Below are 27,986 nucleotides of genomic sequence, written 5' to 3'. Positions count from 1 at the left end.
GGTGCCTTCCACTACACAAAGGATGTGGACAAGTTGGACAGAGTCCAGTGGAGGACATTGAAAATGGTTTGGGGGCTAAAGCATGTGACTTCTGAGGAGAGACTGAGGTAACTGGACTTGTTTACCTGCAGAAGAGAGGACTAAGGGTGATTTGATAATAGTCTTTAACTACCTGAACGATGGTTCCAAAGAGGATGGAGCTAGACTGTTCTCAGTGGTGGCAGATGACAGGACAAGGAGCAACAGTCTCAAGTTGAAGCAAGGGAAATTTAGGTTGGATATTATGAAAAGCTTTCTCACTAGGAAGGTGGTGAAGCACTGGAATGAGTTACCTAGAGAGGTGGTAGAATCTCCATCCTTGGAGGTATTTTAAGGCCTGGCTAAACAACTCCCTGACTGGGATGATCTAGTTGGTGATAGTCCTGCTTTGAGCAGGAGGTTGGACTAGATGATGTTCTGAGGTCCCTTTCAACCTTAATTTTTTATGATTTTATGAGTGAAAACTTGGCCTTTTGGATACCACAGGGCAGGTCTACATGTGAATTTATGTGCACCTAAAGTTAATGCACCTTAGCCTATGACATATTAAGGGGATTTAGACATGCATCTACATGTGGGCTCCTTAAGGCAACTTAATGTGGCTTGCTGGGCAACATGCCATGGTCAGAACCCTGGACAGCCCCTAGAAGCCAGTATAAGCATGGGGGGTACAGTCCAGCACCAGCCGAGGGAGTGGGAGCCTCCAATCTGTCTGAATGCAGTCAGCTCAGCCCCAGTCCCAGCTCTAACCCCCTCCCTGTGTTCCTGCCTCCCCAGCATTGGACAAGAGCAGGCCAGAGCTGAGGCCGCAGGACCCTGCACTGCCGAGATGACAATATAGCAGGTGCTGTTTTGCAAGGTGCAGACACTGGAGTTGGGGCTCCTGACTGAGACAGCAGGTGGCCTGGGACTGCATCTGCCCCCAGTGCCCGGCATGGCTTTTTCTGCTCTACCCACCTCCATCTCGGGCAAGTGCCTGGACACTCTGGGTGGGAGAGATGGCATCAGTTCCTGGGGGCTCTGCATGGCTGCACCCAGGCAGGCTGGGCACAATATGGGTGGGGACTCAACCTTGAATCAGGTAGGCAAAGGAGAGAGCCAAGGGGCCTTATAGGCTCAGCTCCGCTTAGTCACATAGTGTTAAAGCACCTTATAGCACCTACATGTGGGTTAAGCCACCTTAACTAATTGCACCTAAATTTCATACTTGCTTTATGCAAATATTAAATTTAGGTGCAATTAGCTTAAAATCCCTGGCTAATGTAATGTAATGTGCCTTAATACACCTTAAAAATTGCTAATGCACCTTAAATCATCGCATGTAGATGCGCCCACAGTTACATGATTTTAAAACATTGCAAGTAAAGCACAGTCATTTCAAAATGTTAATTTATACAACTAGATTTTGAAGAAAGCAACATATATTAATGATTTCTAAGTAAATTGTTATAAAATCTGTAGATAAACAATGAACTTAAACTAAATTTCAGATGCATAAAGGCATCTCAGCAAATTTTACAATAATCATAATTTTGTAGTCTAATCTGTTAAAACAACAGGTTTTATTAATGCTCATTTGTTACTTGTGAGAAGTTGCTGACATAAATTGATGATTAAGCTGCTATGACGTTCACTGACCCTCAGTAATTCTCATTTGCATTCCCATTAAAATTCTGGATTCTGTATCTTTTTTTCAAATGTAAAATATTATCCTACCAAAGGGTTTTAAAAACCTCTCTCAGACTAATGTGGTTAAAAATATGCATTTTATATATTAAACATATTTTACATCAAGGAGGTACTAGATTAAACTGCATAATGCATGTGTTAGTGTACTGATCTTGCAATAGATGGTCTATTCTTGGGTAGTTAAAATGGATACAAAAAATTCATTTTAAGACATGATCTAGTCATAGTTTAGTCCCCTTTTACATGTTACAGGTATTCCACAGCTAACTGGTTAATTGCACAATTACCTGAAGACCAGCTACAAAGTACTTATCAGGCAATAAAAAGCCCCAGCCAACTATAAAGTTAGACCTCAAATATGTGTATTAACTTTGTAGGTGGTTGCCATCAAGCATTAGTTTGCATGTGTAACACTGCATGAAATCCCAGACCTGGGAGATTGCAGCAGCTGTGATTCCCAATGTTTGGGGGTATGTGAAAATCACCAGGCCTGGGGGATCGATCATGGCTGCCACAGTCCTCAAGTCTCAGGCCCCATGAACCCCCAGCCCCTACGTTTTCACACAGTCCCACATCATGGAGTTCACAGCTGCCATGATCTCTCAAGCCTGGGAGTTTCATGTGTTGCCCTGTGGGGTCAGGCCAACTCTCAGCATCTCAATATTGCGCTGTTAGACAGGAGGGTGTGACACAATTGCACATATACAAACACACAAATCAATTAGGTGCATACACACACACACTACCAGCTCAGGCACATACACATCCAAACCAGCCTAGGCACATGCATACCTATCACCAATTCAAGCACATACGCTATACACCCCAAAAGTTAGACATAGATCACTAATTCATATATCATGCACACAATGACATATATTATACACATACACACACACACACACACACATACACACTCACTTGTTCACACACACACACAACCCATCTACACATACATTCAGGTCAGTTCCTAATTTGGATGGTACAGTGTGTATGTGTGCGCTTGGGGTGTCTGGGATACTTGGGGGAAGGTTAAGGTGAGAGAAAGTTGCCAGAACCAGGATTAGAACTGATGGACTAGAGAGAAGCTGGCTGAGGAATTGAGGCTTGGGTTTACTTAAGGTAGACTGGGACTGGAAACTGAGGCAGACAGATGAGATATTGGGGGGGGGGGCAGATAAGGGGTGGCAAGGAGGAGACAGCCAGGAAAGAAACTAAGGCAGAAACCTGGTTGCTCAGGGGAAAAGGAAAAGACAGTGGGGATAAGACAGTGGCAAAGAAACAGGGGGTTTGGAGACAGAGAGGAGCTCAGGACAGGTGTTGGAGGCAGCAGTGAGCCAGAAGCAGGAGAGGGAGAAATGAGACAGAAGTTTGAGAAGCAGAGATTGGAGCAGGGCCACACCATAGTAAAGCAAAACCCAACTCAGGGGTCCAAATAACAGTTTTATTAAACAGACAACACACTACACAGCCCCATGACATTATTGGTTCACACACACACGTACACAAGCACTCACAATGGCAGCAGGAGAAACAGACTCAGTGGAAGGGCTGGAGTCCAGGCAGGGAAGAGAAGCAGAGTCCAAGTCCTTGGTTGAAGAGGGGGTGGGGAGTGATAGCTACCTATCCAGGCTGGAAAAGGGTCCTTGTCCAGTAGCTGTTGTCCAGACGGGGGTCGCCAGCAGGGCCTCTGGGTGGATAGGTGGTGTGGCATGGTGCTGGTTCAGATGGAGAGAGCGTCCCACTGGGTCTGCCTTCACTGCCTCTCTTTATAGGGGCAGACCATGTGTGACCCTAGTGACAGGAGGCATGCCCAGGCAAGGGTCAGCCCCTGCTGTACTGAGCATGTGTGCTCCATGCAGGGATGTGCAGTTTTGGGTGTCTGTAATGGTGGGTACAATGGTAGAGTTTCTGGTTATGCAGGGTCCTTTGTCTTTCAAATGCTGGGTTTCTGTTCCTGGGTGAGGTCTGTGGTTCCTGGATGAATCAATGCGAGGTGATAGCCCAGTTGTTACGGGCCATTCAATAGAGGCCTGCTACCACTGTATTTCAATCATTCCCAATCACTCTCATTCATCTGGGAACCAATTTACATGGGAGGGGTACATGACTCATACAGTTGCAACACAGGGGATGCCTAGGCAGAGGACACAAGATGGAGGCTTGACATAACTGACATATATAGGCCTAAAACAGTAATCACACAATATAAAAGCAGTACAAACATAATAATTATCACTTATAAAAAAATGGGCATCAATATCAAAATAGCAGGGAACTTATTTGCAAAGAGGGGAGAGAAAAATAAAACTACCTAAAATAAAATGTTAAACCTTATCCTACATCTTAGCTTACTTATCTATAGGGAATAGAAAGGGAGATAAAAAAGTCAGAAATGGTTGGGGAAGAAGAGGAAATGCATTTTAAAAATTAAAAAAGAAAAACTGGGGGTTTTGCTACACATGAACTGGAATCAGGCTTCCCCCTGCACCAGCAATAAGGCATGATGGGATCTAATGTATGATCCAACAATTGCACTTCCTGCCACACACGTGTGGCATAGCAGAAGGTGTCACTATGTGGATCATACATTAAACCCCATTGCACCTTTACTTACATACTTAGAAGGGTCCTCGGTTACTGTAGGGATGACTGGAAACCATCTGGCAAAATTCTGTAACTGTAGCACTCAGAAACTAATATGTATTTTAATATGACTTTTAAGAATTGTCCAGCATGCCAAGGTTATTTCACTGAACTTTATTCCTTCATGGACTGGAGTGCTGTTTAACAGGTCAAAGAGAACACAGTTCCGGTAAATTGGATGTGGTCCCAATAGAGTTTGGTGAGCTCAAGAGACAGTTAGCAGACATGAGGCTTGTAGAAGTAATATTTGTTTGGGTTCTGGTTCACAGTTTAATTCCTGGTCACAGAGTGTAAAATAACCCCAAGAAAGCTTTTAAACACTTACAAATTTCACATCATTTAATATACAGATTTTTGGTGTTGTAACTATCTGAATCATGCTCAGAGAGCGTATTTGTAGGAAAAAGTACAAATGTCCATCCACAAAGTCCTAGTCATTTCTGTAAACTGAAATGACCTATGCCTATCTGACCAATGTAATATCTTATTTTTAAAATGATTTATAACCTGATGCATGATAAAGGGTGCATTAAGTGAAAGCAATATGTGTAAATTCTTGAATTGTCAGTAGTACCAATATTCTGATTTCTGATACCATGGGGTATATTATGCCCCAAAGTGAATGCCAGTCAATCAACAATGTGACAAACTGATGTGGAATAAACTAAGTAATAGCTAATTGCCTGGCATTTTTTCATATTAATTCTCATCTGAAGTGCTGAATTCAAAGATAATTTCTTTCAAATTTGAAAGAAAAATGTTTTATAATACATAGATGCATAAGGAAAACCCCACTTTAAAAAAATGTCTAATTTTAAATACCACAAAAAAGTTAGCTGACAAAAATTCACTTAAGATGTTTTCCAGATGTCAGTTCCAGTAATGAAACCGAACCTTGACAAAAATCAATAAACCTAGTCAGATTGGTTAATCTACATTAAACTATTTTAAGCAGTCTCCACTGTGCAAAAGTGCTGATAGAGTATTTATAATGATTAACTCAATTAAGCACATATTACATGTACTCAATAAATCCTAATAAAAGATCCAGGGCTGAGCTGTGAAGAGCTATATGATGCATGCAAGGGGAAAGTGTACATAAATGGTAATAGAATTGGATTGCACTGAAAAACATTTTGTTACAGCCAATAAAAGAATAGTGTGACCATGTTTATTAGGCCTAAACACTGACCTGTCTCAATATTTTTACCTCTGTACCTGAACAGTGAACAGGTTTTCCCAGAAACAATTAGTTCCAGGGAAGTTAATGGAACAATTTAGTGGTCAAATTAGTGGTCAAAGTCTCTGTAAAACACCTAGCATAAAATACTCTGGCCTCTTCTAGCTCCCAATGAAATCATAGCAGAAACTGGGCAAGTTTCTAGTAACTGCATGCGTTAAATTTTATAGCCTTTTGTTTATTTGGGCTGCTTTGTAAACTTAAAAAAACAAACAAAGAAAAGAAACAAACACACCTTACCAGAAGCTCCTCAGCATCAGTACAGATCGGGCACTTCAGCAGAGCGTTTGGGCACTTTTATTGAAAGCCGAGTCAATCAGCTATTTGATAAAAGTGCCAAAAAAGCCCCACTAAAGCTCCCTACCCCCCATGTTGGACAAGCCAGGTTAGATAAGCTGGGAACACATCAAGGTTAAAATAAAGTCTGGAGGGGTTTGTTGGTTCTTTAACATCTGGAAGCAGCCTGGGCTATTTTATTCCTTTATTTAAAAATAAATGATTCTGGAAAATGCAAAATACAAATAAACTTTTACTCAAACTGCTCACTCTATGAGATGTATTAGAAATACATGTTCTCAACAAATATTCCACACCTGTGAGAGAGTAAGCCACAGTCCTTCCTTTTTCTGTAACTAACAAAAAATTTACAATACATAGATAATTCACCATTAATAGTAGGTTTAAAGCAAATTATTACAATGCAGGGTATATTATAATGAACAAACACTGAATAACCTAACTCTGTACTTCAGTCTATTCTACTTTCAAAATTTTCAGAACTAAACGCCCATTCAGATTCTGAGAATACTGAACTCTCAACCTTATTCTGACCATATTCACAACATTATTTGACATCATTAAAGAACCTCAATGCCATAGGGAAGGGGTATCCAATTTTTAATAAAAGCTAAATGGAACACTCAATAAGACAAACCTCACTGTTTTCCAATGAGTAAAAATTCCTTTTGGAGAATCATGAATATATTTTGCAGAAGGAGGATAAGCCAGCCAATGATGGATTTGAATGAGTATTTTTCCCATTACTTACATTTTATCCTTTTATACATCAAATGACTGTAATTACATTTCAGAGATACAAAAGTATATACATACGTTTCATCTATATTTATATAAATGCATTAGTCAGACAACTAAGCTAATTTGGTCACCTCCCAAAAATAGATGTAGTAAGTCAAATGAGCAAAAAAGCCTCTGTATTTCCATTAGAAGCATAATATTGATAAATTTGAGTTTCAGAGTGAAGAAAAACAGATTCAAAACCACTTCGACAGTTGAATAGTAATTTTTATTTCAATTTTACTCGGATCTCTAAAATTATGATTTTGGGGTTTTTTCCAGATACGAAGGAACACATTGCCTTAAGTAATATTTACTCAGCACCATGAAAGATGGTAATTTATAGACATTTCCTGTGCCAAGAAGTTTCCAGCTTTACTCAGGAACTGGTACAATTATAACAGTATTTTCCTGCAGTGGAAAATTTCCAAAATGTATTAATGCTAAAATATGTTCTCAATGTCAAAGCCAAAATCATTTAAAAATAAAGCTCAATTATAAGGGTAATCTGAACACAATATCAAGTGTTATTTTGCTTATCAATTTTTTGTTATTTAGCATGAAAGTTAACAAGTTTAATGCCTAGGTTGAGGCAAGCCATGTTACCATTTAAATAACACATTCACTTTAGCTAAAAAACCTTGTTTTCAGTTTGACCTGTAGGAGTGTTTGTTACATTGGATGAGCTTTACTACAGTGTGCCAACTTGGACATCAAAGCAGGTACTAGAAAGTTATACAGCTTGTTATTTTAATTCCATTTTTTATTAGAATTGTCTTTGTACTACAGGACAATTGCATCGGAAGAACAAAGTTGTGTATCAAGTGTGTTTGCACCGTACCTTAGAAAACTAGGTATGGTAGATATAGATAAATGTTGTGTAGATAGTCAATAGGCATAAAAGCTGTTAATGTTTCAGAAAGTTCTTCAGTTGCTTTATGTGCATCCATAATCCTAAATGAAATCAATGGAATCAGAATTCCCACTAGTTTTGAAAAATTAAGCCCTCACACAGATACTGACATTAGACTTTTACTGGCATAAGTGATAGGAATACAGTCTATACTTGAAATGGAACAGAAATTCAGCACACAGACTGGTTTTAAAATGGCAGAACCTGATCTAAAATCTGCCCTCCCCATCACCAGAAGGTGAAAGTGTGTTCTGTTCACTACCCATCTGAGCTACAGCACTTACAGAAAACCACAAACCTTAGATGAATTCCACCTTTGGCTTTTTGAATGTCTGTACCTAGCCTCAAATGACTAGTTTGTACTCCCAGTTTGTACTCACATATGTGTATGTGGTATCCAGAATTAGCTGAACTAAAATTTTGCATGTCTCACTTCCTTTTTTTAATCAATTCAAAAATCTAGATTTGTATCCAGAAATAAAAATTACTCCCTAGATAATAGTATCTAAAATTGCCAGTTGAAAGGCATAAAAATTATACCTTTTTGTGGAAGAAATCAAGATATTTACAATGGTGGTGACATGCTCCTGTAGCCATTTGCATGTGCAAATGAACCATCACAGCAGAGTTCTGAATTTGTTGGGTTCAAGTTAATTTCTTAAATTATACAATTAAATTATACTTCAGTGTGATGGCCAAAATCATTTAGACTGCTGACAGATGTGGAAATAAAAAACCAAAACAGTACTTCACTTTCAGCACCGTCACATCAAGTGCAGGCACAGGTAGCCCCAAAGGGGCTGCAAGCGGATGCAGCAGGGAGCGCCTGCCATGGGGCAGGGGAGGGGCCACTTTTACCCATGGTCAGCTTTTCCCTGGGCTCCTTCCTGGTGTGGTGGAAAGCAGCCCCTTCCCCGCCCCATGGCCGGTGCTTCCTGCTGCAGCCACATGCAGCCCATGTGGGGCTGTCCTGAGCAGGCACAGGCAGCCCCAGGTGGGCTGTGAACAGCTGCATCATGAGGCACTGGGCACAGGGTGGGTGACAGGTTGCTTTTCCCTCACGCTCAGCACCAGCTTGTAACTGGGCCCCACATCAGCTCTGGGCTTGCCCGTCTGAGCTCTGCTGTGGCAGCAGCAGCTGTGGCCCTGCCGCTTGCTGCACAAGGCAGTGTTTGCTGCTGCTGCCCAGCACACGGGCAGCAGCAGCAAACGCTGCCCAGTGTGGCAAGCGGGGGGGCCACAGCTGCTGCCACCACAACACAGTCCCGACAGGTGAGCCCAGAACCAGCACGGGGCCCAGGCTGGCAGCAGGGCGGGTTACAATCTGGTGCTGAGCATGGGTGAAAAGCAGCCCCTCGCCCACCCCATGCCCAGCACCCCGCACTGCAGGCACTCGCAGCCCACCTGGGTCTGCCTGTGCCCACTCAGGACAGTTCCACATGGACTGCATGTGGCTGCAGCAGGGAGTGCTGCTTTCCTCGTGCTCCTCACCAACTCCTTTCCTGCCAGCAAGCAGGGGGTCGGGACTATGCACAGACCCCCCCCCTTCCCACCTGTACCGCAGGGCTGGGGGGCACTGGGAGTAAGCGGGTGCAGGAGCAGGGTCTGTGCCCATGTCCCAGGGCCAGTGCCACCAGGGCCCAGAGCAGGGCGGCAGGGGTACAGGGTCCTGACTGGCAGGTGCTCTATGGAGCTGGGCCAGCTCCCCCTCTCCCTGCTCGTGCAACCTGGCCTGGCTCCACAGATCCCTGCCAGCCTGCACCCCACTCCGGGCCCCACCAGTGCTGGCTCTGGGACATTGGTCCCAACACATGGGGACATTGGTTCCAAGATGGTGATGAGGGGGCTGGGCACCTGTCAAAGGGCTGGACACATGTCAAGGGGTGGGGCTACCCATGCAGCCCTCAACAGCTTGCCACAACTTGGTAAGCAGCCCTCTGCCAGAAATAATTGCCAGCCCCTTTATTAGATTAACAAGTATTGACTCAGTTATTAGATAAAAGTGCCAAAAAATCCCCACTGAAGTGTGCAATCTATATAGGCACTGGGAGAGCCAGCTCAAACTTATGCAGTTCCACCTCTGGTTAAGCACCATTTTGGGTTTTTTAGCCTCAAGTCTGTCAGAAGCCTTAGGGATTAAAGTCAGATCAAAAGATTATTTTTTCTAGTTATAAATTTGCCAGAAATACACCAAATTTGCTAAGTCATTCCCTGTATTGAGCTATGATAGAATGCAATCACCTTTAATAAAAGCAGGCAACTAAGGTGCTTCAGAAGTGGAAAACACAAAGAAGCCAAATTAATTTCAGTAGAAGGCTGACGGACCTATTTTTTGAGATAAGGTTTCCCCTAAGGTTTGCTTTCTAATTCTGTGGTTATTCAGATGTTAAGCATAAAAAGGTCATAGATTAGAGGTCAACTCTTTAGCAGTGTCTGTTCTACTGTATTCTAGCTAGAAGACTGAAAATAATTGCTTGATTAGGCCTTCATTTGGCTAAAATACAAGGTATTATATTAATACTAAACAAAGAGAGGAAACAAAAATTAAAAGGGCCACCATTACACCCCTGTCTAACAACTGCTGGCAAAGCTTCAGGGTCAAGCTTTAGTCAAAGTTTCAGATCTTCTAAATAACAAGTATATGTCCGTCAGCTATGATTCTTGCTTCAATTTTGAAATATTTTTATACTGCCAGGACATTTATTAGAATAGGGTATGCATTTATAGAGAACTTAAAATTAAAATGAGAATTTTATTTGCAGTGTTTCTCAAACTCGCATTTAAATATATATTTTGTAGAACAGCTTCAGTTTCAATTTCAGTTTTTTAAAATTAATTTATAATTCAAAATGTTAAGATATAATATCAATACCTTTCAACAGCTGGCTGTACTGAATAAAGAGTAGCCACAAAATAAGATATCTCTTTTCAAATATATACTCATCACTAGGGCCTGGTTTAAATTTTGCATTTTTCATTAAAATCACAAAATTAAGTGATTTGCATGAAAAATGTGAATTGGAATGAAATGCCATGATATAGCCACTTTATCAGAAGTTCTCCTGCTAGTGACCATACCCATGGCATTTCACTGTTAGAGTGGCAGTGCATTGGGGGGGGGAGAAGTGCTCAGTGTTGCCCCAGAGGGGCTCCTGCATGTGAGTGGAGCTGGGGGCAGGGTGGGAATAGCAGCAAGCAAGGCTAAGGCGCAATGACCCGCCATGTATGAGCACTGCCACCTGCACTTCAGACCCCACCCTGCCCACCTTGTAGCCCTTTATTCCCTACCTCCACCTCCCTCCTGGACACTTCTGACCCCTGCCCCCAGCCTGGCACAGGGGACCAGGCTCAGCCTGCCAAATGGTCCTAAACCTGCCCTCTCAGTGAATCAGAGGATGTGTGGGGAGGGCACTTTGAAAACAGTGACCCCTGTCACAATCAAGCCACAATATTTGTGAGCTGGGCCTGTGATTTCAACCAGGCTCTACTTATTATGTAACATAAAATAAGGGAAAAGTGCATACACCACAGATATCTAAACACCATCTTGTTATGCATAAATATACAACTTTAATTACAGTTTGTTGACATCTTTGCTCCAAATTCTATTCTCCCTATTAAACATGTAAATGGATTTTAGTCACCTAAGTGGGATTATATTCCACCATGTGCAAGCCTGAAAATCCATTAATGCATCTAATTTTGTAACAGTCATACCCTTAAGATTAAGTCACAAGAAAGTAGCAAGAAGGATTACAAAGAAGGAGTACAGCCTTTTGTGTTCTATATTTTTAAGAATATTATTGTTTTAGGGGATAACTCATGTAATTTCAATGGCAAAATTTTTACATAAACAGGTATTTCTGAGATCATCAATACTGAATATAAGCTAAAAGCAAGGAGTCTCCTTGTTTACAGATATCTACTCAATTAGGTTTCAATGAAAGCCACAATGGATTTTCACAACTATCTGCTTAGAATTAGTTCATAATACATACAAAGTATACCACCCTGGGAAAACAAATGGAGTATATTTACTTTAGAACAATATTTCTATTCAAAGTACAACTCGTGTACTACAACTAGTTTCCTTGTCTTCATACAGCATACAGGCAGTCCCCAACTTACGTTTTGAGTTACAACATTTATAAATTGACACCCTGTTTCAACATTACAAAATCAGTTTTGACTTTACAATGCTTGATCTGATGTGATGCCACAACAGTGAATAAGTTCACCCTGACACTCATCTCCCTGGAGAATATCTGTCCAAACCTCCTTGGACACTTTCTTTAAGAAAGCAGACAAGACTCCAAAAAACCTGCAGACAAGACTCTGAGAAGATTCCAGCCAAGAACCCTTCAAAAAGTCCATCCAAGAGCCTTTCAAAAAGTCCAGCAAACTCACCTCAAAGAAGTCCTTCCAAATCTATATGATTGCTATTTACAATATAAATACATTAATGTAGCGCTATTACTCATCTATAATTGATCAAGTGCAAAATTATGAGGTATTTTTGGTGAAAATCAGGTATCAGGTCTTGGTTCAGGAACCAATCCTCCATTTATAACATTGTTTCTTATGAGAAAATTGGTTCCAAGTTACAACATTTTGACTTAAGATGCGGTTTTCAGGAACCAATTGTCCCGTAGGTCCAAGGACTCCCTGTAGTCATGTTTTACTTAAATCATAATAGTCTCCTGAACACTGGCAACTTTTGACAGGGGATGCAGAAAAGGCTGAAGTACTTTTCCACCTGAGTCTTCATAGGCAAGGTCAGCTCCCAGACTACTGCATCTGGCAGCACAGTTTGGGGAGGAGGTGAGCAGCCAACAATAGTAAAAAAACAGGTTAGGGACTATATATAAAAGCTGGACACATACAAGTCCATGGGGCTAAATGGGATGCTCCTGAGGATGCTGAAGAAGTTGGCTGATGTGACTGCAAACCTGCTGGCCACCATCTTTGAAAAATCATGGTGATTGGAAGAGGTTCCAGATGATTGGAAAAGGGCTAACAGTGCCCATATTTAAAAAAGGGAAAAAGGAAGATCCAGGGAATTACAGACCAGCCAACCAAACCTCAGTCCCTGGAAAAATCATGGAGCAGATCCTGAAGGAATTCATTTCTAAGCACTTGGAGGAGAAAAGGTAGTTGGAGTGATTAGGAGCAATTAGCAGGGATTTACCAAGGGTAAGTCATGCCTGAACAACCCGATTGCCTTCTGTGATGAGATGACTGGCTCTGTGGATGTGGAAAGACCAGTGGATGGTGTACCTTGATTTTAGCAAGGCTTTTGATACCATCTCCCACAACATTCTTGCAGGCAATCTAAAATATGGTCTGGATGAATGGACTGTAAGGTGGCTAGAAAACTGGCTGGAGCATTAGGTTCAGAGGGTAGTAATTGATTGGCTTGATGTCCACTTGGCAGCCAGTACCAAAAGGAGTGCCCCAGGGGTTGGTTCTATGGGCCAGTTTTGTTCAAAAACTTCATCACAACCTGAAGGATGACACAGAGTGCACCCTCAGCAAGTCTGCAGATGACACCAAGCTGGGAGGGAGTTGTAGATAGCTGGAGGGTAGGGCTAGGATTCAGAGTGACCTAGACGAATTAGAGAATTGGACCAAAAGGAATCTCATGACTCTTATTTAGTCTAGAGAAGAGACGATTGAGAGGTAATTTAATAATAGCCTTCAACTATCTGAAGGGGGGGTTTGAAAGAGGATGAATCTAGACCGTTCCCAGTCATGACAGATGACAGAAAAAGGAGCACTGATCTCAAGTTACAGTAAAGCAAGTTTAAGTTAGATATTAGGAACAATTATCTCACTAGGAGGGTAGTAAAACCCTGGAACAGGTTACCCAGAGAGGGTGTGGAGACATTCTTGGAGGTTTTTAAGACCGGGCTAGACAAAGCCTTGGCCGGGATAATCTAGCTGTGGATGGTCCTGCTTTGAGCAGGGGGTTGGACTAGATGACCTCCTAAGGTCCCTTCCAACCCTAATTGTATATTATTCGAAGAACTTTAGTGAGGCAAATGGATTTAAGTTTGCATACTGCTGAACACTTATGAGAACTAAAGAACCTCTCAGACTTCCCAATGCTTTCAAAAGAGGTTGCTTCACAGAATTGAAGTACTCAGCATTGGCTAGATCAAAAGACCCATCAGACTAAATGAATTTGGGTCCAGATCTCTGTTTCACGTACAGTGGAAGTCAAAGGCAGTTCCACTGATACCAATATCTATGTGAATAACAATTTCAGAAAAAAAAATATTTGTAAAGGAAGCTAAACAATTCTTGTGTTAATGTGCTTATAAAGTAAATGATCTTGAAACAGCAGAGAAATAATACTAGATTGTTGTTGTCTTGAGAAAAAAGAAAAAAGAAAAAAGGTTATTTAAATTAATTAATCTTCCCACATATTGCAAAACTAAAAACAAAAATTTATTAAAAAAAATCACATATGGCATCTTTGTCACTCATTTAACTGGAGTTATTGATCCCCAGAACTGCTGCTATACATTCTTCTTATAAAAGAAGCTGCCTCAGTGACACATTTTAAGGCCTCAAAGATAGTTTAGTAGCCAGTGACACAAAATACCATAGGCTTATTTGGAAAGTTTGGGCAAACTTTACATAGCAGAACCATGTTGGTAGTACAGACCTTCAGTATCTCCTAGCAGTGTTATCCTCCAAAGGAGGACCTCAACAGTTAAGGATATTTCACTTGAGAAAGTAGATGACAATAATCAGTTCTAGTTTATTCCTAAACAACTTGAAATCTATTAGACGTTGTGGTTAATTTATTTGCTGAAAGACGTCACTAATGTTTGCTTAATTGCTGATCAAGAAGCAGCATACTCAAAGAAGTTCATTTAAAGTAATTTCTATATATTATATAACAAGTCTTAGTAGCATAAAACAAGAATTGAAATCTTAAATCCAAATAGAAGGAGAGGGAAATACTGACGCTAGAATCCCTTGAAGCAAACCTGTCCTTTCAACTTTATTTGTGTGCTAGAGCCAAATGTATATGCTTTCTGAGGCAGCCTTGGATCTGCTGAAGACCATGGATGCCCTAGACAGGTAACAACAAAGTTGTTGTTAGGCCACTTGGACACTGGGCCTGTCCAGGGATGATTTCAGCAATTAGCTTATTGTCAGGCATCTGCTCTGGACAACCCTGGTGTATAGGCATGCCACACCTTCAGTCTAAGGTGCCATACAATCTAACCATAAAAATGCTCTACATTACACTTATAGATGATCTGCTATCTCATGGTGTCTTAAATTGGGTGCCTGTGTATCACCCTTGCCATCAATGGTGCAATTAACACCTTACACAGCATAAATGTAGCATATAGTGGGGCCCTACATGCCAACCATCCCATGGAAAAGTGTACTTCCTTCTTCTACATCCTTCACCGGTACTGAATTTCTGGCTATTTATTAATTAATTAATTTTAGAATGCCTTGAATCATAGTGCTTGCACTGTTAGTCTCTATTTGGGATCAGGAAGGACTCTTACACCCCGATCAGATTTGTATGGACTGCGCTGGTTTCTGTCTTCCTTTGTAGCAAGGGGCACGGCCCTTTTTATGAGATCTCTCAAGTGTACTTTAACAGCCCTTGCAGTATCAGGACATTGGCCACCGTGGTACCCCTGCTTTACCTTTTGCAGATTACAGTGTTATGCCTTGTGTCAGGGTTGACTTGTGTAATTTTGCTAAGAGGTTAGATAATGGATTTGTTTGGGATGGTTTGGATAGGGATGATCCTGCCTCAGGCAGAGAGTTAGACTAGGTGATTTCTCAAGGTTCCTTTTAGCCTGACTTCTCTATGACTAATATGGACTTTGGCTTGTGAAGCAATATGGATTCAGTGTAGGTTCAGGTTTTTCACCAAATCAAAGGTGTAAAAAGTGTTTCCCACAGTGTTTGGGACATTATGTTGAGGTAAAGGAGACATTCCATCAGAGGCACTGCTTCCCCCTATTCTGAATGAGGTCACATGACAGATTAACTTATGATTCAGTTAACTTATATATGGACTATATAAATTAACTTATAACTTGGACTATATGACCAACAATGTGTTGATAACATGCCCAAAAATGAAGGTTCAGCTACTATGGGCCAGACGACACCTGAGATGAACAATGCACAAATGCCCAATTTGGTCCTATACTGTGAATCTGATAATGGAAAGAAGTGTGGTTGCCCAAGGAAGCCTTGGAAGGACACCTTACAAAGCACACTTGATCAAGTGCAAGCCAATGGTTGCATGGCTCTTTTATAACTGAGCCATGCCTTAGAAGCAAAAATATAAATCTTTTCAAATGACAACTACAAATATTCCAGGTGAAGTATGTATCATCATCATCAAACCTACTCACACATTATGGGGAACTGCAAATTACATGACAAAATGTGCTTATCATTCCCAAGGCTGCACACAGTCATCTACACACCCACCATGCTTAACCAACCATGACCTGTGTGGCATTATCATGCTTGATTACAAGAGACTCAGGACGACAATCTGTTCAACATTCCTTCTTGTTTCAGTCATTATGCAGAAAGGGATAGTAAAAATAGATTTTCCTTAAAAAAATAAAAAAAATAAGTTAAAAACTATTTTAGTTTCCATCAGTTCACACCACAAATGAAAAAGAAAATGAATATCTGTAACACTGACATTCATTCTGAACCCCAGCAATGAAACCTAGTGCATCTGGTACGATACTCTTTTATAACAGTTAGGAAGGAATTGACATGCTGTTAAATATAATGAATATTGATTTTTTTCTCTCTTGAAATAGTCTTAATTATAATGAAACTGGAATTTTTCTTTGCAGAAGTTTGTGTACTGAAGCCAAGAGCCCTGCTTGTGGGATAACAACATAGAAGAATCTGTTTTGGTGGAAGGGGGGGCCACATTGCCCTTTGGGAATGAGGTGCATGAGATCACCAGCTCATCAGTGCAGCTCCTGGACAGATCTGCCACTTTGATGCAGCTCCACAGCACAAAGGCTGAATGCTGCCACTGCTCTACCTCATCATCCCACTGCCTCTGCCACTGAATTGGGCAACGGGCAAGGGGGTTGGAGGAAAGTGGCAGCAGTGTTCACCTCCTGGGTTCCAGAGCTGTGCCAAAGCAGGAGCTCCATCCAGGACTTGCACTGATGAGCTGGCGAGCTCACTGCACATGTACTGCAGAGCCAAAGGGAGGCAGGGGTGTCGCTGCACTGCCTGGACTCCCTCCTGGATCCATCCCTGGACATCAATAACTATGGCACTATAATAACTATATATAGGCTATTGCAGTTTAATCAGCTGGTGTCTATAGCACCAATAAGTGGATCATTAAGGAGAAACTTCTATATGTTAGAAGGAATTTGTATAATACTATTGGTAGTCTTTAACATTTTTCTTTTGCAACTTGAATTGTCCACTTTTCAGGTCTTTGAGGACTGATTTGGGTGAAGTAGGTGGGAACAATACTGCCTCCAGTGAACATTTGAGGGGCATTAATGGAAGCTCCTGTGAACATTTTGTGGGACATAAATGGAAGCTACTTGACTCACCATACACAGGGCCAGGAAAGACATAAATCCTTTACTTCCCACTGCACTTGACTTACTGTATGTATATGGACAAGTTGCTCCATTTCCTTTTCCAGGAAGGACACCCAAGTAAGTCTCTCTCTTTGTTCTTATTTCTAAAACAACTACATCTGATGGCTCCTTTCTTCTCAGGCCATTGCACTTCATTATCTTCAAACTCATTTTACTTACTATCCACAACTACTATGTTAAATCCTTCTAAAAATTAAAATCATGACCCTCTTCAGTCTTGCTTTCAGTCTTTACACTCCGCCAAGGTTGTTCTTAAGATGGCTAACAATTTCTTCCTGACCTACTCTGTCAACCTGTACTTCATCTTCACCATCCACATCCATCCAGCTACTTTTCGTATCATAGTCATCTTAAATAACATCTCACAAATCTTATAATTACTTGGGTTTTGACTGATGTAGCTCCTCTCCTACTTCTAAAACCACTCCTTCTGTATTTCACTTGATGGATCTTCCTTCTCCTCCTCTTTCCATCTCCCCCTTTTATTGGTTGTCTCTGTGGCCTTGTCCCTCTAAATCCTGTTTCTTCATGGCTTCTTGATATCTAGTAACAAAACTTGCATAGCTCTATATTTCTGATATGTCCATTTCCATTCATATTATAATCTCAGTTTGTCTTCCTGACATCTCCTCATGGGTCTTTCAGTACTCACTGAAATTCAACATGCCAAACCCAAGTCTTAATATTTCCACCAAAATGTGGGAATTGCTCTGCCCCCTCCAAGGGGATTGGGTCAGGGGGCTCTGGGTGGGGGGAAGGTCAAAATCGTCTGACTTCAGGGGAGTTCTGGGGTCAAGTACCGACAGGTCAGTTTCTCCTGCCCGATCAGGGCCAGGGAGGTTGTTAGCTGCATAGTTCTAGGACTGAGGAGAGGGGTTGGGTTGGGTTTTACCAGACATGAAGTTCACAGGGGGAGGAGTTTGCTCAGTCAGAGATATAGAGTTTAGCTGATTCACAAGACTGTCTCCTGGGGCAAGAGGGAGGGGGAAAGAAAAAAGCGATGCATGCTGGGATGCCCATGGGCAGCATGGAGGCTTTTGCTGAAGAAGAAAGTGTATAAACATTCATTTCTCTAAGAGAAACTGTACCAGTGGACATTCCTATATCATTGGACAAAACAAGTTTCTACCAGATCTGCCATATTTGGTTTGGTAGATACTGTTTGGGTGTTTATACACCTAGGGTTTCTACCAGTGGAACTCAGGTAGAAACATCATGTACATCATAGATTTGCACATCTTCCTGAAACAGCATGGACCCAAACTGGTTGAACATCCCCCAACACTAAATAAAATAATAATAAAAGTTACACGGTTTAATGACTCATGCTGTTGTTACAACTAGGGAATGTTCAAGGTCTAGTGAGGAACATTATAACTATGACACTAGTCTGGAATTAGTACAAAGATGCTACAGTATTGCTTAAAGTAGATTTTCAGGAATGAAGTTGTAAAAGTGTTAGGCCATTTTACTGTAGAGATGAGAGGAGTGAAATCTCTTCTTTTGAGATTCCTTTGACCCTTCCAAAACAGAAGGTTGAATGATCATTTGTAGTCACCTCACCTAAATCTAGGTAGGAAAGGGGTAATGCAACCACTGGCCCTTTGCTTCAAACACCAAAATCCAGCTGTATAGAAGTAGGTGGATCATTTCATTTGCAGTAGTCTTTGCAGTGCTGACTGAGTTTTAAAAAACAACAACATGAATCAAAACATGAAAACCTTGCTGTGAAATTATGATTACCAGGAGTTGAGATTATTTACCTTTTTCTCCACATTTAGCTAATTTTTTTTCAGATAGTATATATATATTTTCTCCTTTTCTTTCTTAATTAAATTATTAATCCCCCTCAGAGTTTTTAGTTCTTTTTCTTAATTAAAACAATCTTTAAAAGGGATTTCTTAAGTCTATATAGTATTGCTAAACTGAATCTTTCTGCAATTCACCAGGACATGGGTGATAATAAAGAGTAACTTGTAGATACAAGTACTAGTTTAAAATAAGATTCAGTCAATTAAATTGGGACCATTGAGGAAAAAAGTACTGGAAGGGAAATGTCAGGTCGTCGAACCTAGACACCTGAGATGAGGCAACCATATAATAAACATGGTCTACAAAACATTTACTCTGGCTCCTCCTTCACAGAACAGCCACAAAATACTCCCAACACCTTATAACAAACTTACTGTCTTCAGTACAAAAACAGACCAACTTATAGTTACTAAAGAAAGACTGTAGCTGAGACCAGGGAACTACTGAAGCTTACCCCAAGATGCAATACAAAACTATTAATACCTACTACAAAGTTTAACTAAGGATGGGATGGAGAATGACTCCACATAAAATAACCTACTGACTGATAGTTAAGGCACCCTCATGGAGGTAAAAGATGCACGGCTGAACCTTCTCCTACTCGCTGAGAATGGCATTGAACCCAACTCTCTCACTTCCTGGGTAAGTACTCTGTACACTAAGTTATTATGTAACGGAGAAGCAGCATCCTTAACAGAGGCCAGGTTCTAAGCTCCACTCAGTTCTTTGAAAGAAGGTGAACAGACACATACCTCCAAGAAGAGGCCTCAGGGCTGTGGATCCTGGAGGTGCCTCCTGGCAGCCCTCAGTAAGATGCCTAAGGAACAGGGTTTAGGACTTGCCCTGTCCTCAACTTTTCCCACTGATTAGGTCTAGCTAACCGCACACTGAGTATGTTGTCTCTAGGCAGCCTGTCTGATCTGCATGTTTTGAATTCCATTCTAAGGCTCTGCAGGGAGCTGATACACCTAAAACAAGGTTCTGGATTCCACTTCAGGAGGCCAGGTTCTTCAACTGCTTAACATCTAAGAATTTACATCCTCAGTGCATCTCTGCCCAGGTCATAGAGCACTTCTAAACATTTTAATCTAGGCCAGTAGATTTACAAAGTTACAAAACTATTGCCAAATTCCTTTTAGATTATAACAGTTTGCCTGCTTCTTCATGACAATTAACTTCATTCGTTTATTTCAATTAAATCCAACAGCATATCTGCCTAAAGCAGTGGTTTTCAAAATGTTCTGCAGACCCCAGTGGTTCTGCGATGGGTCATCAGGCGTTCCTCAAAGAGACTGGGGATAATGGCAGCAGGCTGGGAGGCAGTGCTGTGGCTTTTTTAGGCCAAGTCACCTGGGTGTGACTCAGTCTTTAGGATAGGGGAAGGAGTCCCATGGCAGAAGAAGTGACATGAAAGGGTTATATGAGTTTAGGAAGCTTGAAATCCACTGAACTAAAGCATCCTTCCCAAACAAACTGGTTGATACTTGTATTAAAGGAGATGGTTGAAACTGGTATTAAAGTGTGGCAGCCATGTTGGAAGAATCAGCTCATAAGTTTTAGCTTTTAAATTGTGGATGAATTAGTGTTATGGACTGCAATATTAAGAGAAATAAGGTGGGAATTACTAGGATGAGAGAAGAAATAAACATTGATTTAATTTTAAATACCATATTTCATGGTGTATATATTGGGTTTTGAAGCCCAATTTTGCTGCCTTAAAAATCAAAACAACTTATACACCATGCCACTTAAAAAAATCACTGCCAACAAACTGCGAGTTTAGCAAATGCATAAGATGAGATGAGGACACGTTAACTGCACTAATTACAGGAGGAGTGATCCCACTAATTACAGGAGGTGAAGTTACACTAATTACTGGCACTATTTAAGTGAAAACCAAACTTAATTTACTGGTACTCAAGATGCCACCAAAACAAATGAAATATGATGCCAAATTCAAGACTGGAGTTGTCAACTTTGCTCTTGGTACTAACAAAAGTTCTGCAGCCCATCAGTTTGATGTGAATGAGAAATTAGTTCATGACTGGCAGAAAACCACTGAGAACATAAAGAAGATACATGAGAAGTTTGAAGACCACGGAAAGCAATGCACGTGGCCAGAATTAGAAAGACCTCACCAAATGGGTCAACGATCAGTGGCAGTCTGGCAGAGTCATAACAAGAAACATCATCTGACTACAAGGCAAGATACGGACTATAGAGAAAGGATTAAAAGACTTAACTGGCAATCCAACCTGGTGTTCCCGATTTATGGAAAGGAATTCTCTCTCTGTGTGCTGGGAATGAAGATATTGCAGAGATTACCAGCTGACCTCAAAGACAAGATAACCCAGTTCCAGAGCTATGTGTTGAACCTCCGAAAGAAAAACGATTACGATCTCAGCCAAATTGGGAATAAGGACTAAACACTCATGTGTTTCAATGTGGCAAAAAGCTGAACAGGGATGTCATTGGGACTAAAAGTATGTATGGCCGAAGACTACAGGCCATGATGAAACCATTTTTATTGTAATTCCTGCCTGCATTGCCAACAAGACAAAACTAAAACCAATAGTCATATTCAAAAGGAAAACATTCCTTAAGAAAGAAAAATTCCCTGCTGGCATTGTTCTTCACATTCATCCAAAAGGCTGAATGGATGAGGAAGGCATTCACATTTGGAGACAGTGAGTGTGGAATACGCACCCTGGCATGCTATTACAACCCAAATCGATGCTTGTGTGTAACATGTTTAGGGTCCACCACTGCAGCAGTGTGAAAAAGAGTCCGCGGCAAAGTAAAACAGACTTAGTGATCATCCCTGGAGGGCTAATATCCATTGTTCAGCCGCTGGATGTCTGCTAAAACAAACATTGAAAGACTGTGTTCATGCTGAGTGGCAGACCTGGAAGATGAGTGGTCAACATTCATATACAAAAGCTGGAAACATGTGAGCAGCCTCCTTAGCAACTGTGGGGTATTACAGCGTGGAGGGACCTTAAACCCAAAACCGTTTCACACTCATTCAAAAAATATGTGGGATCAGTAATTCTATAGATAGTGAGGAGGAGGATTTTCAGTGGTGTGACAAAGATCAAACAGAGGATGAAAATGCCGAAACATCCAATGCTGAGGATGCATACGATGATCAGATTTCTAACCATTCAGATTGGGAGGAACTGTTTGGGTCTAAGGATTTCAGAGAATGATGGTTTTAAATTGTCAATTTTTACCAGTGTTTCTTAAAATGCCTAAATTAATTAAATGAGGGATTTTTAACTGTTAGCATAAGAAGGATTATTATTAGATGAGGGAATTTTTTAATGAGGGATTATTATTATTGAATGAGGGATTTTTAAATGTTTTGTGATTGAAAACCACAGTGACTGGTGCTAATTGCTGCTGATGGTGCTACTCATGGCAAAGATTGTTCTATTGCTTGCCCCTGATCTGTGCTGATTGCTAATTGCATGTAACCCATGGTGACCAGTGCCGATTGTGCTAATCATGCCAATTACCATTTGTTTCTGACTCTGAATAAAATGCGGGTCAATTTACACATCATGCCTATGTCAATTCTAAGTTCTTGTATCAAAAAATCAAGGTTGACCTATACACTGTTGACCTATACACAGTGAAATATGGTAAATCAGTTCTCTATAATAAAGGAAACAGGTGGGATAATTTTCATTTTCAATTAGTGTGTTAATCACTGGGATATTTTTCTGTCAGGGCAATGCAGCAAGAAGTAGTTTTATGCTTTTTAGATATCACTTAAATATTCCCACTCCCTCTTCATGGCTGCTTTCATGCAAGTTTTAATGTAAAAATCTCTGAGCACCATAGACACGGTGGGCATATTTTAGCAGAGTCATTAACATGAATGCTGTACTTAAAATTTTGGGTTTTGCAGCTGTTGGGGTTTTTTTCCCCATAGAAGACAAATGAAACATGTGGACTTTTATGTTACCAAAATTCAAAATTATTTTTCCTCAGCTATACAAAATTCAGAGTGATCTTCACATTTTAAGAAAATCATTACAGTATTTTTCATGGAACTTCAAATAAAAGGCTTCCAAATTAGAGTGTATTAAAAAAGCAGTACAGATATACCAAGTAGAACATAAACCGCTAGAAGATGTATACAGGAGGATGTAGAAGCCTACACAATTATGGAGGATTATAATCAGATACTTAAGAAGTGTCAGACTTCATGCAGATTAGAAACATTTGAACAAGCTTCAAATGGAAGGCTCCACACTTTCCAATCAGTTTATGCAAATACAGATAACTGTGGCTGTTCCCATATTTTCATGAGCAAAGCAAAAACATATAGGAAATTGGGTGGGAAGATCAGATAAATACAATCTCTCCTGGTACATGCACTTGAGAAATAATGAGAATTCAACTGTTGGAGAATTTATTACTAGATCAATGGTGGTTATGACCTAAGAAGTGAATGACTGGTTTAGCACTTTCTTTCCTCATCTCCAAAAGGACATATACTACCATTTTGAAATGTGGTGTTTCTCTTAGTTCACAAATGTTTTATATACCATCAGTGCATGCCGCTATCATATTTTATTTAATCTATTTTACAAAGATATGTAGTAAAATACATGGGTTGTTCTCTGGTTATTTAAGAGGCCATTTTTGACCATCCACAGGGCATTTTTGGCATATCTGCACCAAAAAGAATTCTGATCCTGGACATGAAGCCTAATGCATGTGAATGGTTATAGCTGTACAAACTGAACATGCAAGTAACATCCATAGCACAAATGTCCATTCCTTGTAGACACAAAGTACTCTTAGCCTGCTGACAGAAGTGACAGTTGTTGCGTGATCAGCCCCCTGAAAGCACTCTACAGTTGTGCCCTGGTTTAAAAATGCCTGATCACACAACAAAAGTAACTCTTATCTAATGAGGGTTCAAACAAAGGTGCTCCAAAGTGGAACACCTTCATTAACTTCTGTCGGTCCCTGTACGCAATCAGCCCATTCCCCCTTCCTCCTGCAGGATGGGAACGGGGAGAATGGAAGGGAGGGAGCTCTGGGCTGGGGCTTGCCTTACCTGAGATAGAAGGGGGCGACTGAAGCCCTCCCAGGCCTCCCCCAGCCTCTCCCCCTCCCCCTTCCACTTATGCTGGGCAAACCCCAGCCCAGAGAGCTCCCTCTTCTCCCTTCTCCCATCCTGTAGACAGTACTGGAGCAGGGGAGGTGAAGGGATGGGGGGAGGTGAGGGAAGGGGAAAGAGGCTGCAGGCCTCTATAGCTTCTCTGTACTGGCTCAGCTCCAAAATGCAGCTTGATCTCCCTCCCCCACAACCAAACAGCAAATATCTGTTGGGTCAGGGGGTTTGTTCTAACTCATGGCACCTTCTATAAAATATTATGAGCCAGAGTGGGGACCTGCATGTCTATCAGTGCCCATAGATGCAGGAAATTGGAGTGAACACACATGGTTACAGGACTTCAACTAAGGAACAGAAAGGTAGAGGGGATGAGTGTCCCTCTTTTTACTCATAGCTCATTGGCTAGGTCACTCACCTGGGAATCTAGAGGTTTGGCTTCCCTCCTCAAGAGAGGGTTTGAATCTGGGTTTTTCTGACTTACCAGCGTATCAATTAAACACCCACATCAAAGGTCAACCATTATTCACTTTCTTTTCCAATGCTATTTTTGAAGCTAAGCACCTGACATAGTCATTGGAAAAAATGGATAGAGGGTACTACAATCAGGGGAAATGTCTCTGCAACTAGGGACAAAAGCCTAAGCTAGATCCCAATGTTCCCTCCCTTTCAGACCAGTAGCCACTTTACTGAGCGACCTCCCCTCTAGTTTGTTCTTTTCTTCCTGGCCCCACATATCTCCTGCATATCTCCCTTTCATAGTTTTCCAGGAGGTTATATTTAAAAAGAACACTGCAGAGGAGATTGGATAATACCTGACTTATGGTTAGAGCACTGTGCTGGTTCAAATCCTTTTTGGGTAAGTGGAGGCCCAGAACCAAGGTCCTTTGACTTTCCAGGTAAGTATCCTAACCATTGAATTATTTGCAGGAAAAGATGAGAGTATTCTCTCTTTCTCTCTTCCCTCTCAGTCTGTGTGACTATGTAGTTATCCACACATATCCAAGAACAGAACACTTTTGGGTAGGTAAGTGCCACATGTGGCCACCTAGATGACCAGGAGAGACTAGAATTTCACCCATTTCTAGAGATCTGGTAAGTACAGGGACCAGGCACATATCACATCCTGCTAGCTACAAACTCATCATATCAAGTCTTCCATCCTTCCCAGAGTTGCAACTTGAAAATATCAGTTTGAGACAAGATTTATTTGTGCATTCCTGGCATTCACTATCATTACATACAGCTGAATCATTGGTATCCTAAGGCAGTGTAAAACCTCAGTCACCAACTCTTTGTACTGCTATTGCACCACGCACATAAATACACAATGAACTTCTGATTCTCCTTAGCCCCAAGCAAGGCTCGTTACAAAGGTTGTTCTTTCTCTGCCCTACTTTTAGTTCATTTTATCATGCAGAGCTCAAAGCCCTTCTTCTAATTTATTTATTGGTCTGAACACCAAGTAAGCTTTCTATTATGATCTGTAGTCATAGCTGCTTTTGAAACAGTTTTTAATCTTAATATCCTGCTGAACCAAACGGACATAATACTTAAGTGTGTGAGAAAAACATCAACCAAGCCTGAGTGAGTTAAAAATATGTATATTCAATAGCAAAGTAAAATTAATGAAAAATTAGTGCCATAGTCAAATCTCCTATTTAATTGTGCATTCCATTTTGTGTGTGTGTCAGCCTAGCTCAAATAATTAGTAAATTAATGCACACCATTGTGTACTAAACATGGATTTTAAAACTTTTCACCACACCGACTTCATCAAGTAGTCTAAGACAACAATTAGCAGGTTTTCTCCTGGCAATCCTGTTCATTGTTACCAGGGAAAGTAAAACTAAAAGGGCTGACTGCATTACTGAATCCCTTAATCATTCAACTGTAGGGACACTGGACAGTTTAGCAGTTTTACAAATGGCACTGAAGTGCCTGCAACCACAGTACTACAAGGAAATCAAATGTCTTGGCCTCTTATAAAATAGCCTTACCTATATTCAATATTTTGGGCTGCCTAATAAAATGGCCAAGCAAACAAGTCACTTTGGGAGAACGGAAAACTTCAGAATTTTCAAGTGATGTTACAAAGGTATTAAGATGAAACAGTATACCTCTCTCTCTGCTGGCAAAGCTCACAGCACTCATGGTTATCTGAAATTATCTGTTCATTTGATTTATATTATATTTGGCAAATTATGAAACATAAAAAAGTCCCATTTCTATGTAACAATATTTGAATTTATGAAAAGTGCTTAAGGAAAGTGAACACATACACTAAAACATATGCATTTATGTCAGAAAGTCATAAAATGCCAAGACTGCAATTATACCCACAAAGGATTTATTTTTTTTTAGATTGATCCATACAGCAGAAACTTAAGAAATGAAACAACATTTTTAAAAGCTTCTCCAGGAATAAGAGTCTGAATAAGTCATATGGTACATAGAACACTGAATCTTTTCTCATCTAAATATCAAAATCTCTATTAGCTTAACTCTGGCTTACATTGCTATACAATTCAGATGCTAAAGCTTCCTAACAAAAATTGCAATTATTCACAATTCTTGACGTATATTTAAAGCAAACAGAAACCAAACTATAAACTGCCTTTGGCTGTTCTTACCCATTCCTTAAAACAATGAAAAAGTTATAAATTAAAAAAATAAAATGAAGTGTAAGTAGATAAGTTATTCTAATACTATAGCTTTTTGCTTAAAATATACTTCTAGATCCAAGGCATTCCAACATTAAACCATTTTGCTAAAAATATAGATCTGTAAGTCAAAAAGTAGGTCACACTGCAAACACATTAGCAGTATTCAGATCATTTTGCAAATAAGTAAAAATGAGAGAATTACTAGGTTTCTAAGAGCTGCATATTAACAAAGATCTAATAAAAACCCCACAAAGTGAATGGGTTTGACTAAGCTGCAACAATGGTTTTTATAGCCTAAGAAAGTAAATTTTGTCATTATGAATTGCATTTCAAGTGGAAAGATGGCCTGTTTTAGGCCTATGCTTCTACTGTATGAAGTTTAATCCAGTTGACTTGTGATAGCTGAAATGTTTTGATTGCACTTTTGTTGAAAACTTGCTTATGGTCCAGTTCTCTTCTCAACCACAGTGGTGAAAATTCAGTCATTACTTCACATTATACATATACTTTATATAATTGAAGTTATATACATTGCAATATTTCATAATTTGTGTATTTTTATATCATTGTAAACTTCATCTGTGATGCTCAGAGCAAGTAAGTAGGCTGTGTTATAGAACATAGTAGTATGAAAACTGGTTGGGTGTTGGGATGTCTGAGATTGAAGGAGCTGCTTGTTCTCTTGCTGGAATGATAGGTAGGAGTCGGCCTGCTGCTGCCCCAAGCCCTCTGCTCTATGTCACGGGCTGGCCCTGCATGCCTCTCTGCAGTTCCATTCACTCTCACTGCCAAATTATCTGTTCTCTGTTGGCAGTGGCCAAGGTTTTTTGGTAGTGCTCAGTAAGCAGAGACTGTATTGTATGTGGGAAACCAGTTCTCAGTACAGACCTGGGATGCCTGGGACCTGGCTTTAGAAAGGGATGGTGTTTGGATACAAGTATTAGACAGACATTTTAAAAGGTTGCTGTTTCCCTGCTATAGGGCTGTGGCTAGAGGAGCTCAGAGCTACCTGAGCATTCATCCCTCTAACCAGGAGCACATTGTGCCTCGCTGCTGGTATGGGCCAACTTCTCCCCATATCCCAAGTCAGTCTACTTTCAGCAGGAATATTAGCTGGAGTAGAACCCAG

The 27,986-nt window shown here is 40.7% G+C and overlaps 1 protein-coding gene across 5 annotated transcripts in view; it reads right to left on the bottom strand.

Annotated features, from left to right (window-relative positions):
* The window catches only part of TAFA5 (TAFA chemokine like family member 5), a 697,812-nt gene that overhangs the window by 558,289 nt on the left and 111,537 nt on the right, over positions 1-27,986 (bottom strand). The gene's annotated exons all lie outside the window — the stretch shown is intronic.

Source organism: Crocodylus siamensis, chromosome 4 (genome assembly GCF_052110815.1).
Source record: "Crocodylus siamensis isolate JL-2025a chromosome 4, ASM5211081v1, whole genome shotgun sequence".
Lineage (NCBI taxonomy): Eukaryota > Metazoa > Chordata > Crocodylia > Crocodylidae > Crocodylus > Crocodylus siamensis.
Note: the sequence above shows the minus strand (reverse complement) of the source record. Positions and strands in the feature narration are given on the sequence as shown.